Genomic DNA, 13387 nt, shown 5'->3' with positions numbered 1-13387 from the left:
TTAGGAGAGAAGTACTCCTCCTTGAAGGCCAAATCGTTGGAGATCCAAGAAGTAGGAATACGTAGTAAGTTACCTATTGCATCCAAAGTAGGCCTCAAAGGGCAAAAGATGTCACAAGAGGATTTGAAGCATTGTCAGTGGAAGGTAGAGAGGTCCTTTTTAAACTCTCGAATAATCATATCTAGTACAAGTGGGGCTTCTCAAGAATTGATGAGCTATACAATGGAGTACGTGCCTTTGTTGTCGATGTACATGGTTGATCCAAAAGTTCAAACAGAATCTTTAATCAAGGATTCTAGAGGCAGATTTGCAAGTCTTAATGTGGAGGGCTTGTTCACCTTAATTTCAATTGTTTGACCTCTTTCCCATATGGCAAGCCTCCCCATGGGTTTATAACTGCACCTCTAAAGCTGCATAAGTACTCCTCAAGAATCCAAGTGATCTCTTGAAATATAAAATCATGCTATGACAATGAGAAACTAGAATTATTGCCAACACATGTGCCATCTTATAAAAATGGACATAACACAATGAGGACAATGAAAGACGAGGGTTGGTATGGGGTAGGTAGGAATAACTAAACAAGAGTAGGAGTCCACAATGACCATTAATCATTGATATGTATTAGTATCCACGTTGATCGAAAAAAACAACATAGGGTTGAAGGTTCATGTCAATCAAAGTAGTTGAAAAAAATTAAGCTAAGGTGTGATCACTTGACTAAGGCATGGAGTGCATGTTCTAGAACCTTATTGGCCAAAAACTTTTGGGCAACTTGTATAGAGGGGAAAAATTGTTGGAGTCTTCTTAGTTTCAAAGTTACAAATTTGGAAATCAGAGGAGCCATTAGTATGGAGTAGGCAAGAATACCTAAACAAGAACACCTCTCTCTTTTCAAGAAACACAAACTCCCATACCAAAGGGTGAGTTGGGAATATAAGATGCTCTTCTCCCATGGATCGTAATCCTTACAAGAGATCTACACATTCTAGAAAACAACAAAGTTATAGACACGTTCTGGTGAAACATCACATGCCTCAAAAACTCTCTTTACAAATTATGGTCCTATGCCAGTGAACCTTCATTGTCTAGAAAGGATATTGTTTGATAAAGACTCGATAAAGATCCTAGAAACAACTGTAGCACATGCTTATATTTCAGGAGTCCTTAGCGAAAAGCCAAAAGGAGCCTCAAAAGCTCTTCAAGCTTCACATGGGAGTAAGTCCCTTTCATCACCCATGAAGCCTTGTATGCTCATGGCATGGCATGTCCCTTGGAACCCATTTTAACGTGTGACCCTCGGACCCACCATCACATGGCATACCCCCCACTAAACACTGGCCATCCTTTATGGATTTTTAAATAAAATAGAAAGCCATAGGACTTGTATATTAAAATTTATTTGGTAATTTGAATATTGTCCATATGCACACAATACGAGCGTATCATATACATTCAAGGAGGAATAACCCTACTTACAAAACTATTAATGGTTGAGGTTGGTGGAGGTGAGATCTCCATCATTTGACCAAAGGCACTTCTAAATGAAAAGAAGGGATAAAATAGAACTAGAGCATGGTAAAAGCTTGATCAGAAAACTCAAACTTGACGAAGACATGACACATTAGCAGTTCTAAAATAAGAAAATGTCTGAGATAGAATTATCATCCGACAAGTGGCATCAATTTGACAAATGCCAGAACTGGATCTTTACACAGTCTGAACAAGCTGCACTACCATGCCACTTCACTACCTCTATTGGCCACCACATAGTCTAAACAATGCAATCTCATAGTTGCACGTCAACTTTTATTGCGGGGTATCATTTCATGGGTGCCACATCAACTCTAATTGCGAGCATCATAGCAAGCCAGGAGTGCAATAATGTCACATGTTGGCACACGAACCACTAGATTGCCTCCGTGTGCCATGTTAACTCCTAGTAGTTTGTCTATGCAAACCCAAGCAAGGCCACAACACAAGGTGATGACACGCATGGCACTAGCAAGTGGTAGAGGTTGGGTGGTTGGCGCACAGTAAAACTCAAATTAATTGCCCATAGAAAACTCATCCCTCAAGCCCTCGATGACTAAAAAAGGGTCTGGCTCAATGTGGAACCATGCACTATCATTGGTCCTGTGATTAGTTGATGCATTTCCCTTATTCTCATGAACTATTTTAGAGTTTGCAATGCATGGCTTGCCTTGGAGAAGCAAATGTTGAAGGCACCTATTATGTATGTGCTAGTTCTCGAAAGTGTTCAGTCAAGCAAGTACTTTAGTGTAGCAATGAGGCACGTTGCATGTGCGCTTGGTGACTTGTACACATTAATAATTGTGATGGTGGTGGAAAGTTCGACCTTGAATGCATTTAGGAGGCACTCAACCCCTCTCTTGCTGTAGTTGATCTTCTCAAGCAGCATGCAACTGCTCTTGAAGAAAGTTGCAATGCCAAGAACTCCTTCGCCATGTACGTGATTGAAACCCTTTATTGTTGTTGTGGTCCCTTTTCTTGTGTGGAGTTCTTGCGAACAAGATCGATGCGGACATGATGCTAGGTGTTGATGTAATGTCCATGCTATGCAAAGCGAAAGAGCATGTATTCAGCGATTGCAAGGTGTATTTTGTGCTCCCAGTGTTGCTGAAGTCGACTTGGCTGGGTTGCCACAATCGCGTTTCATGTCATCGATTCAACTCCTAGAGCATGGAGTTGTTGACCTTGATGTGTTTTCCGTGGAGCGGTTGCACAATGTATAGATTCTCTGGGTCTCGAATGTGGGATAGAGCTGTGTAAACCAGGCCATGTGTTTTAATTCCTGATGGATCGAATGCGAGGGAGTCCATGGTGAGTCCTTGTGCACAGTGGATTGTGCGAGCTGCTGCTGCTTGGATTGATAATTGGTACCTGCAGACAACATTCAGGTGGTTTTTCCCAATCTGGAATTCCCGTGATATTTGCAGGATGGGGCTCCATGAATTGGGAGTGTCCTTTGTGAAGAGGAAGTGGTGCTTTGATCATGTGCATTTGCCTATTGCTGGGTTTGTGAATTCAACCCAGAGAATGGGAGGATCTGTTTCAGTTGTTGTAGACCTAAAGATTGCATCAGCACTGTTCACAAGGCCGTCTGGTATGTTGAGGTTGCCAGTGCACATCTCGACAATCATGCTGGGTTTGAGGAGCAGCTCTTTGTGCAAGCCCCCATTCAACTTCGGGTTCGTGGAGATTCGCGTTGTTTTGCTGCATGTTTTGTGCTTGATGTCCCTAGCTTCGATGCAATGAGGTTTTTTTTGCAAGGCCATAAAAACCTCTCGGTTATGAGCATATTTGGATGCATTTGTGAAGAAAAGATGGGGCATGTCATTTTTGTTGGGTGGGTGCCGGCAATACATGGTATTGATAAGAGCAATGTCACTAGAGGTGTGTGTGCCTACGCGTAGTCAGTTCAACAAGTCGAGGAAATTGCCGTGTTGTTGGTGCATGGGCATGTCAAGCTCGTAGTACATCACATTTTCTTGCCAAGTCGAAGGAGTTGCAGCTAGCATCGAAGGCTTGGAAGAGAATATCTAGCTATCTTTTGTTGGGCTTGCTTGGCACGAGTCTCCGCAGAGTAATATGTCAATTCCTCCAAACGGCTCCAAGTGGTTGTGTTTTATTTCGTGCATTCGCATGTCAGTTGTAAGAAATGTGTTCTGGCCTATCAGCAAAACCTCATAAAAAACGATTAGCTTGACATCTTTGTACAATTGGGATAGCATCTCAAGTTTCTCCATTGAAAGGCTCTTGTATGTAGAAGCAAGCAAATGCAAATGCAGGGCTGCATGTATTGTTGTGCCTCCTATGTTGTACGCTGCTTTTCCAACGTATGCCAATAGCAAGACTCTTAGCAAATCAACATCATTGAAGAAGTCGTGAGTGTAGTGACGTTGCAATGCTTGCGCTAAGAGCAATAGCATGAAAGTTTTCCTCGTGCCAACATTCCCTGACAAGAACAAGAGAAGCTATTCGTTTGGGCTCGATCTTTTTTTAAGCATTATGCCGTCAAGTAGCAATCATTGCTTTGTATTCATTTTGCATATCTATTGGTAACATTCTTCATTAGGCATTGCAATGAAAGTGAACTTGGCTATAGTTTGATTGGTTGCTGGTCTTGCTTCGACTCAGAGCTCAATGTTTAAGTCAAATTCAGTAGGAATAGCTAGGAGGTTGTTGTTTGTTGTCATAGTCATTGAGCTCGTTGTAATGTCATGATTGTGAATTAGCATGATACTTTTGTTGAACATGCTGTAGTTCTTGTCGATGGTTTTCTTTTCGAACATGAAGATGTCACGCCATGTTGGGAAAGTTTCACTTAAGGCGTACTCCTTGTGCATGAACGGGAGGTACATTAAACAAAGTTCTCTGTAGTGGTTTTCAGTGTCCTTGTTCTTGCTATAGTTGTTGAACCGAATGATCTTCAATCGCTTGCATTTTTAAGTAGCATGGCTCGATGTCGTGTACGAAGCCGCGAACTCTGCTAAGCAAAGTTTGTGCAAGCGAGTGGGCCTTTTTTTATATTTTGCTATGATGTTTGGAAAGAAAGTGTCAATGCTTAGGGGGTCCATTTTCTCCAACTGAAAGCGATGTTTTAATAGAAGTGTCCGTTCCTCAAGAGGGCTTGTGTTCACATCGCAAAATTCTCTTGTCGAGCTAGTTAATGGCAGGGACAGACACAAGTACACTACTTGTTGTGAGCTGATGTGTTGCATGTTCAGTATTGCGTTACCAATCTTTCAAATCTGCTTGTTCGCAGGGTGTCCGTCTCGTAGGCACTAGACCATTGCTTCATTCATTGCGCTTGCAATGGCATGGTCGACTTTGGTCACGTACGAAGTGCAATACAATGCTGCACCGTGTGGGCTCACCACGAACTGGATATCGGTGTTGGCCTCCCACATCCTGGAGATGGTGATTTTGAAATTGTTCGTGTAAATGTCCTTGGGGTGCCTTTTCAAGAACACTGTTGGCTGGCCGATACTTGTGCATAGTGCAAGGATGTAGGCTTCCTCTGATAATGACAACGTTTGCAAGAAGTTGTCGAAGTCAAGGCTCTCGATTGTCCCTTCATTGAGTAGTTTTTTTATCGCTTTGTAGTGCGCCTTGTGTTCATTGATGTTTGATGTGTCGTCAAACGCATGGAATACCCTCGTTGACCACATGGGAGGCCTAGGGAAATTAAAGCGACAAGCTTGCCCCCTTCTCTGGCATGTCTTCCTATGCTTGTGCCTTTGAATGTCTTTGTTCTCAAGTGCGAGCAATGAGATATCTGTGCATATGTGCTTGTCAATGAAAGTCTCGATGTCGGAGTCGGGAGTGGTGCCAAGAACTAGTGCGTCCTTGATCCATAGAAGGCCGTGATCGTGCTAGCTCCCTCTGTTTTGGAACTCAGTCACAAAGAAAAAGTCTAGCACTTTTCCCAAGATTGTACTATCTTGTTTAAGCAATCGTTTCATTGCTTGGAACCTGTGGACATAGTACCTTGCTGTTGTGACAAGGTCATCACGTATTAGTGTACGCAGCTCCACAATTGGGTTGCTTGAGACTTGGGCAGAAGGTGTTTTTTTAACCTTGTGCAGGCATGAGACCAAAGGCTTCCAGTTTTTCTTTGTGGCAGAGAAAGTAAAAAAAAATGTCGGAGAGCCTAGTTGTTTGACCATGGCAAAGAGGTTTTTCTTTAACTTGTGTGTAGTCAAAGAGGAAGTACGTAGGCATGCAAAGTCACAAAAACTAATGTGCGATCGTAAAATATGTTCGATGTTTGTGTCTCACGCTACATCCTTCGCCTGGATTCGCTGCCCTTACAACTGGCCTTTTTGCATGCGGACCCACGATGAGGACAACACTTGGGCAATGAGAACTTTCATTATCTTGAAGAACAGGCTTGCGATGGAAAGGGCAAAGTGTCGGTCCTTGTTTGTCAACTCGTACTAGGTAATGTCTTGGTAGGAAACTCTCTCTGGCAACTTGTATCGTCGAGGTTGTATGTCGTTTTCGTTCTCCATCGTAAATTGTTCATCGACAAGGCTTGGGACTACAGCAATGTGGGCTGCCCATTCCAAATTCATTGTGACATGCTGCTGCAGATACAGTGGTGTGTCAAGCAATTCGGCTAATGCCTTAAGCGTCAAAGTGGGACGCACAAGGCCACTCATGTAGCTGTGCTTGTACTCTAGTTTACGTTTCAATGCAACTATCATTGTTGAGCTATCATCATTTGTTGATTTGCCTTGTATTGGAATGTCTTGTTCCACGTGCCGTGCCTTGGAGTGAGAATGAGGAGCTTGAACCATTGTTGATGGATTTGCAGCAGCTGGTTGAGGAACATGGTTATCTGCCATGAACATAGTCTTTCTAATTTTGTAGACCTTCGTGGATGATAGCTTGTGTTGAATGTGCAAACAAAGGGAAGGACTCTACATAGAGTATTGCAATGCGTTTCGCAGAAGCATCAACCATTGTGTTCACTAAAGCTAGCAAAGCAGTTTCATGCTGTTCAGTCCACTGTACATATGGTCGTTTCCTCTTGCGCCTATGCAATCGTGCCAGTGTAGTTGCAAGGGCGAGTTCGTCCAATAGAACTGTTCTCGTTTCTCTGAAAAGGGCACTGCAATGAAAGACAATGGTTGTTCTTGAAGTGTTTCGACATGCAAGCTCAAATGGACATTGAAAAATTTGACTTGCCCGATCAAGGCAGTCACGCACCAATGCGCACGAGTTTGATCCATCTCGCAGAATGAGAGCAACACGCTCATTGTCAACCTTTTGTGAGTGCATCAAGCACGACCCTACGAGCAACCCTCTCCAAGGAAATGATAAGGGTGTCGAAGAGGAGAGTATAGAATTACATAGTGATTGTAGCAGTGCCTCATATGTATGGGTAGGAAAGAAGTCAAGTAAACATAGCATAATGTCATGGTTGTTTGGGTGCATTGAGTTAAAAGCTGCGTATTTTTGACTATCAAAAGCTTCAATATCAAATTGTTCATCCATTGCATGAGCGACAATTTGTTTCACCCACTAGTGCGAATTTGAATGATGAACAACTCAAAATTCATTTCATTCACACAAGGGAAAACCATAAAATGTATTGCAAATAGCAAGCTAGTATAGTAGCCTCTTTATGCGTTCGGCTCGAATGCAACTAGGTGACCAGAATTGCTGATTGTGAAGCTCCGAGCAAGCTTGATGCCAAGCAGCATCGAACAAACATTCAACACACTCTCGGTGTACAAGTCAAGGAACGGCGCCTGTAGGCAGAGCAAAGTGTCAACTTGCGTGCCCCAAATGGTTACTGAGACATCCGCACCATCGTGAGCATAGATACGCCCTTTTAAGAGTGGAACTTTGGAGATGTACTGAATGGACTTGCAAGTGAAGAAGAAGGGATGGCTTGGATTGTGGTTTACTCATGCACTGCCACAAGCACCGCACTTGAACTCGACAAATTGCACATTCAGGTTCGTGAAGCGTAGCACGCCTGACACCTATGCGGAGGCCAACACGAAAAGTTAGCAAAGGAGTTTTTTGCAGGGGTCAATGAAAACTTACCCTCTGGCCATATCCAAGTTTAGAAACTTGCACCATGAACACTTCCTAGAGTTCCATCTTCTTGCCACCGTCGGGGATCTCTACTAGGATGATGAAGTCATAAAACCCAAGAGTGTTTTTCACTGTCATGACGAAAATGTTTCGGAGAGTGTACATCACAATCCCGTCCTCGTTGTACTCTTGCACCAAGCGTGTGAGTACGCTCTTGCATTCACCCACAAAAGCAAGCTATTGCAGGACAAAGAATTTGGTCGTTGCCACATAAGTTTTTTGAAAGGATCTCAACAATCAATGGCTTCTCAAGGTGAGACACTTACAAGAAATGATCCTCGTCACATGGGCCATCTGCAACAATCAATTGCTCCATTGCAACACTGACTCCATCAACTTTTATGATCACAACACTTACTGTACCCATGACAGTAGAAATCATTCCAAGTTTCATCCTTAGGGTCCAAGCTGCGTGCGTGCAAACTCCACTGTGGTTGTCTCGTTGACAAAGCTAATAGTGCCCTCAAATTCCTCACCCTTCACCACGAGCGTTATTGCATCCACATACAAAGAGTAGTACGCGCTCCCTTTGTCGCCTGTGCCCTTCCTGCTAACTGCTGCTTCCTCGATCCTATAGAAAGAGTCAGGGACAAGGACGTCCTTGTACTGCTGGATGAAAGAGTGTGAGACAACTAGAGTGATTGTCTCGCAATTGTACAAGTCCATGAAGTCCACAAGTGGTCGCGTGTTGTACTTGGCATTCTTTGCCTTGAAAGTACCGTATTTCACTAGGAGCTTCCCCTTGAAGGCGAACCTGTGCGTGATCGAGTCTGTGATTTCAGTGATGCGCAATATAGGCAATGCGTTCGCACCCACTGAGAACCTTCCATCTGTGGCGACTAGAGTTCCATGGTCTATTCCTACATCCTTTCTTGGATTGGAAGTTGCCTCATTTGCGTGGAAGGGTTCTCCTAACTCATTGCATGCTGTTTTTTTGGTAGAGGATGCTTTGCTTGCTGCATCAACCATAAAAAATGTTTGGTTTAATGAGGCACGATCATTGCTCTATAAATAGTATTCATTTTTGTAAGTTGTTTAAGCATGTTACACACCCATCCAGACGTCTTCACCCAATTTTTGCTCCATCCAATGAAAAAACACCCCAGTTGTAATGTGTTTTCACAACGAGGCGGATGGGCATCGTTTCATTTCCTAGGTGGCAAGCTGAGTCATGGACGAAAGCAGTGGAATCTTGGGCGGTGTCCCCTTGCCCAACTCTTGGCGTAGCTGCTGGCTTCCAATAGAAATGTCTGTCTTCCTGGAATATAGGCGATTGCATGGTCCCCTACCATTATTAAACCGAATCTTTCAAGAAATGATCAAAAGCAATCCTGCAGAAGTAAGCCCTACAACAGAGTCATGGATAGCATTGACAAAAGCCTCTGGCAGGAACAAGGAATGCCTGTATTATTCACAATAATACATGACTTCCTGTACACTTTGTTGTACACAGGGAAGAAGGCGGATTGTGGGAGTGGCAGCTTTGGAACTTGAATCGCCAGCTCCAGCCAAAGTGCCCACCTCTCAGGGAAGCAGTATCAGAGCCACCCGATGATTCAAGATAAAGTTGTATAGTAGTATGCTAGAGGAACAATAGAGATAACTCGAGTACATCGCACAGTAGAAGATCCCTATTAAGACATTGTAACTTGTAGAAGCAGCCGCTCAATGTCTTTACAAGCGATTTGAACGCTGGAGATATGGTACCCAGTGGCCACAAGATTCGTTGAGCTGCACTGTGGTACAGACTTGTTGGGAACTTGGGAGGCATGCAAGACAGAAGGAAATGGGGAGAGCGGCAGACTATGGTGAAGGAGGAAGCTCAACCGCCAAAAGGGAACGGAGAGAGTGCCACAGTCTGCTGAAGGATTGTTCTCAACCGTCAAATGTCAGGAGGCATGTCCGGATGTGTATGAAACGCCAGCTACTTTTCCATGGCCAGTGACTAAGCAAACGAGCGCCCATCACTAGTCTGGTTCAAACCGTCCGGCGGACGGGTGTGAAACCTCCCTGAGTTGTTGGTTGTGCTTGTCCTTGTTATTAAAAAAAGAAACACTCTACTTGTTGTGTTCATAGATTTGGAGTGTCTACAACAGTTGTATGCCTTTGGATTCACCCCTTTGCCAATAACACAGAAACTTTCGCGTTTTAATGCAGGTGTAACAAACAAAAAAAGCCAAATGGAAAAATACGAAAAATTTGTCAAGCCACAGGTCTCAACTGTCGTAATCTAGGACAAAACTACTCCTGCAAGTATCTTACGGGCTGGGCGACTGTAGTTTGAGCGATTCTATGAATCGAAGTCACTAAGCCTTGCTGAAGACAGAAGCATAAACGATGTACTTTCAGGTTCAGAGAACGCGTTCACAGAAACATGTAGCGTTTGAAAAAAAACCTTTCAGAAATTCTTGTTAGTGTCAAAGAATATGTCGCGTTTGAAACAAAGCCTTTGTGAAAGAATATGCTCAGCTTGTGAAAACGCGACACTAAAAGAAAACGCGAGCTTTGTGAAAGGCAAGAGAAAGAGGTAAGACGAGTCCAGGAGCAAGTCTATGCCTTGGCGCAGCAGCTGAAAAGTTCTTTGCTTGCTGCTAAAAGCTTGTAGGCAGACGGCTTGACTCCGTGAAGCACCTTTGCTCCGTCAAAAAAGGCCAAAGCGAGCCATCAGGCCAAACCTTGAAGGATTCTCGGGAAACAGTGCCTAAACGATCTGCGACGAAGCTTTTGAATTCGCAATCAATCAGAATGGCAGAGCCTAAAAAAAGAAGTGACTCTCAACACTGAAAAGGGAAATTAAACCTAAACGCAGTTCAGCAAGCTGATCTGCGTGCCCATAAAGAAAATATTCCAAAGGCTTCGGGATCGAGATATCATTAGCGTAGCAGAGGTGCTTCACGGAGCCCAAGCCACAAGGAGCAATTGCTCTGGCAGCACCTTAACCACGGAAGCATATCGTCCACAACGTCATCCCACAACTGGGCCGTCATCAACAGACGAAAAAACCCAACGAATTACTCGGTAGCGTTGTTTCACAACAGAGAGGCGTCCACAATTGGGCTGTGATCAACAGACAGAATGAAAACAAACAGGTCCATCTTCGAACCTTCTGCGTACGCCTGCTGTGCTGCCGCCTGGAATGCCTTCTGCAAGGAACGCTTGGTCTCTTTGTTGATAGGTTAACCCTTCAATAAGTCGCACTGTTTGGGAGGTTTAACACCAGAAGGCAAAAGCAACGGAGAACTGAAACTCGAGGTCGGGAGGTTGGACTCTTTCTTCGGTTCAAAGCAAGAGACTGCACGAGGTCGCACAGCTGCATCTGCTTGCAAGAGAATCTCAGCAAGTTATACCATTCATTGAAGACATTGCATCGTCGTTTATTTCTACAACCGCCTTCCCGGATGCGTGTTTCAGCATTTCTGCAAGAGAGTAAACAATTCTGCATCAGAAGGGAACTAGAGAAAGAGAAATGAAATGAATTGAAACAGGAGAGATGAAAAATCAACCCCTGTGGAATATGTTCTCCCCAGTGTCCATAGACTGCGGTGAGTTCTGCCCTTCCTCGACTGCATGAGCACCCACATCGCTCTCTCCTGTAAATTCACGGTCGGCCATATCTCTACGAGCAGCAGCGTTCCACAGCACAAGACAAAGTGCAATCCTTCCCTCACGAGAACCTTGGAGGTTTCTAAAAAACTCCATAATATTCCATACACAAATAACTCTCACCCCATACCTATGGTATTTACAATGAGCCATTCCACTCATCCTCTCAATCCCATACAATATCATAGAAAATAGAAATAAGTGAGAGCCGCTAGGCTATCACTTGATACTCAAACTCTTATCAAACATAGAGAAAAACAATATCAATGCCAAGTTAAAAATATTAATTTTTGGCGTTACATCTTTCCCCCCCCAGCAGATCCTCTCTAGTATAGAGAGGGTCTGCTGGCCCTCAAGGTGGTCGAGCATAGAAGAATTTAAGGCGATACTCATTGGAGCGTCCGAGTATCACCATGCCATCAACATCCTCAAGCTGAAAGGTTCCATTCGTGAACTTCGAGGCATGGCGGATCGGCGAAACTTCAGTAGATGGTGTTTATTTAGCAATGCGGGCAGCAAAAAATGTGTTCCATCCATGGGTAAATCCGACCTCCTCCCTGAGCAGACGATACACTCTTTCCAACGGCCTCGAAGTGGGTTCTCGGCAGGCCAAAAAGAGACGATTTTTTTTCATTAATGTGACCTCCAAACGTTCACTAAGGCCTTCTCCATTCACCCAGCGTGGCCTCTAGCCTCGCGCTCGCAGAAAAAATGTTACTTTCCATAAACGTATCCACAAAATAAAAGTAACGCAGCTTTACATATAACTTTCTGAGCAAAGCTCGTCATCTCGAAACAGCTTCCTCACAGCTTCCCAGCTTCGTCTGCATTCTGTAACACTGCCCCTATTCAATTCTCCTCTCAATCACCTGACTTCACCCTTCGCTTTTGGATTGGAAGACTCGAATGTGCAAAGTAACCCTGCAACCAAGCAAATCACGAAAACACGGACGCTTAAGTTTAACGATGAGGTAAGGGCAATTTTCCAAAATTTTCAACATAAGGGTGAACACACTACTCTAATGAGTCACCTCCCTTGAAGTACACGTCGGCAATATAGTTCAGTAGTTGTTCCGTAAATAATTTCTACAATGGTTCAAGCTGATGTATTTCGACTGTCTAAAATAAAGCAATCAGTGTCAAAGTTCAAAGCTGCATTTGCAGGACCGATGTCAATGAGAACAATAGCGAACGTTTTCCATGAGATTCCATCACGTCCAATTTCTACTCTACTTGTGAGTGCCGACGCTGTAGCAAATAAATTCAAGTCTTGAGACATCATGTTGCCGAGATGCTAAAAAACAACATTATCTCGCATTCAAAAAGTCCTTGGGCATTCGACCTGCATTTGGTTCAAAAAGATAATGATACATTCAGGATTTGTATCAATTATAGACCTCTCAATAAAGCACTTGATTCTAAGAGATGAGTGGTTTTCAGATTGGATGACATCTTGGGTTCTGTTGGACACTCTAAAATTTTCACCACTTTTGATCTTAAGGCAGATTATTGGCATATCCTAGTAAAAGTTGAGGACCCCCTTTTGGTTCAATGTGATGCCATTTGGACTAAATAATGCTCCCGGACCTTTCCAAAGAGTCATGCATTTTGTTCTGCATGACCTGATTATCCAAGGCAAAGTTTTGGTCCATTTTGACCATGTACTTGTTCACACAAGCTCTTGGGAGGAGCATAAAATTATTTTGGAACAAGCTCTACGATTCCTTTTCTTTCAATTCCCTGATTTTAGCGTTTTCGTTGCTAGAATATTATCAAAAGAACAAAAAAAGTGGACCCTTGCTCCCACAACATAATCTCAAATTAAATCCCGGCAAATGCAAGTGGACACAATCACAACTGAAATATTTCGGGTTCACCATCTCTATATTCAACCCGAACCCAAAAAAGTTAAGGCATTTATAAATTTCCGGCCCCAACAAATGTGAAGCAACTTCAGCGTTTATTAGGTATGGTGGGCTTCACTGGCCGTTTCATGCCAGAACTTGCTCAGATGACAGCACGCTTGTCTAAAAATGCAAAATTCGTCTGGTCTAACGATTGTCAAAAAGCATTCGACAATGTCGAAATGCTTTAAAGGAGGATGCACCACTTCATCACCCTGACTTCCAAAAACCTTTTGTAATCAAGG

Source organism: Dipteris shenzhenensis, chromosome 26, assembly GCF_047967505.1.
Source record: "Dipteris shenzhenensis isolate YYH24624 ecotype China chromosome 26, Dip_SZ_1.0, whole genome shotgun sequence".
In the NCBI taxonomy this organism is placed as follows: domain Eukaryota; kingdom Viridiplantae; phylum Streptophyta; class Polypodiopsida; order Gleicheniales; family Dipteridaceae; genus Dipteris; species Dipteris shenzhenensis.
This window is presented reverse-complemented; position numbering follows the sequence as displayed.